General features: G+C 47.2%; 1 pseudogene; it reads left to right on the top strand.

The window, feature by feature from the left end:
* The first annotated feature begins 1,059 nt into the window (after window positions 1–1,059).
* LOC144298855 (glutathione S-transferase P pseudogene) lies at window positions 1,060–1,784 on the top strand (annotated as a pseudogene).
* Window positions 1,785–2,111: the final 327 nt, after the last annotated feature.

Genomic DNA, 2,111 nt, shown 5'->3' on the forward strand with positions numbered 1-2,111 from the left:
TCCATTTGCAAATAGATTACATATATCATGCACCATTTACCCCTTAAAATTTCAGCATAATACTTCCTAAGAACAAGGTATTATTTTATATAACTAAGCATGGTTACCAAATTCAAGAAATTTAACCTTGATATAATCCTGTAATCTACCACCCATATTCCAGTTTTGTCAACTGATGCAATAATGTCCTTTACATGATTATTTCCCTCTAGGACAGGATCCAGCTCAAGACCATGTTTTGCACTGTGTTGTTATGTCTCTTCAGTTTTCTTTAGTCTGGAATGATTCCTCAGCTTTTCTTTGTCTTCTATGACATTAACATGTTTTAAGAATACAGTCCAATTATTGCATAGACTGTTCCTCATTTAGGATTTGTCTGCTTCACATTGCTGTGAAACAAATTACCCCAAATTCCTACGGAACAAGAATTCAGAAAGGGCATAGTGGAGAAGCCTGTAATAATATCAAGCTTATTCATTCATCTATCCAGCTGTTGATGCTGGCTGCTGGCTGGGGCTTAGCTGGGTTTTGGTCTGAACATCCACATAGGGCATCTCCATGTGTCCTGAGCTTCCTCACAATATGGTGGCTGGGCTGGAAAAGGCAAGCATCCAAGTAAGAGAGAAAGAATGGAAGGAGCTATATTGCCTTTTATGACCTAGTCTTGGAGGTCATGCACTAGCACTTTCACTGCCTTCTATTAGTTGAGAAAATTATTGTGTTCGGCCCAGGTTCAAGGGCAGGGAACATGGACTCCACTTCTGCAGGAGGCATGTCAATGTCACAGCGTAAGAAAAGCACTTGGGAGGGATAAATATTGGTGTGATCATTTTTGCAAAATACAAAATCATTTTTGCAAATGATTGGTGTGATCATTTTTGCAAAATCTGCTCCAGTTTGATTCAGGTTATGCATCCCCAACTGAAATATGACTTAAGTGGTGTGTCTTTCTCAGGGAGTCACATTTGGGGAGACATGTCCGTCACCTCTCCTTGATGATGTGGCTTTTGATCTCCTGGTGAAGGTATAGCTCTCGTTAAAATTGATACATAAGAGCTCTGCTGCCACCGCCGCTGCCACTGCTACCGCCGCCACCACCGCCACCGCCACCCGCGCTGCAACCAGGCCACCCTACACCATCATCTACTTCCCTGTTCGAGGGCGCTGTGAGGCCATGCACATGCTGCTGGCTGACCAGGGCCAGAGCTGGAAGGAGGAGGTGGTGACCATGGAGACCTGGATGAACGGCTCACTCAAGGCCTCCTGTCTATACGGGCAGCTCCCCAAGTTCCAGGATGGAGACCTCACCCTGTACCAGTCCAATGCCATCCTGCGACACCTGGGCCGCTCCCTTGGGCTCTACGGGAAGGACCAGCAGGAGGCGGCCTTGCTGGATGTAGTGAATGATGGTGTGGAGGATCTCCGCTGCAAATATGCCCTCCTCATCTACACTAATTATGAGGCAGGAAAGGAGGAGTATGTGAAGGCACTACCAGGTTACCTGAAGCCTTTTGAAATGCTGTTGTCCCAGAATGAGGGGGGCCAGGCCTTCATCGTGGGCAACCAGATCTCCTTCGCGGACTACAACCTGCTGGACTTGCTGCTGATTCACCAGGTCCTGGCCCCCAGCTGCCTGGACTCCTTCCCCCTGCTCTCGGCCTATGTGGCGCGCCTCAGCGCCAGACCCAAGCTCAAGGCATTCCTGTTGTCCCCCGAGCACGTGAACCGCCCCATCAATGGCAACAGGAAGCAGTGAGAGCTTGTGGAACCCTGGGCAGGAAGCTGGGGGGGCTGCCTGACTTCCTTTCTCCCTGACCAATAAAATTTTCAAGTGAGAAAAAAAAAATTGATACATAAGCTGTTGGGGGGAAATGTAGAAGATCAATAAAATATTTTGTTCCTCATAAATTTCTCTGAGCTCTAAGATTAAGCATTCATTGTTAATTTTTTGCCTGAATCAGTCTGTGATGGTTTTAAAATATTATATATACTTTTCGGGGCACCTGGGTGGCTCAGTTGGTTAGGCATCTGCCTTTGGCTTAGGTCATGATCCCGAGGTCCTGAAACAGAGCCCCTCAGCAGGCTCTGTGCTCGGTGGGGAGTCTGCTTCT

The sequence above is a fragment of the Canis aureus genome, chromosome 26 (genome assembly GCF_053574225.1).
Source record: "Canis aureus isolate CA01 chromosome 26, VMU_Caureus_v.1.0, whole genome shotgun sequence".
Lineage (NCBI taxonomy): Eukaryota > Metazoa > Chordata > Mammalia > Carnivora > Canidae > Canis > Canis aureus.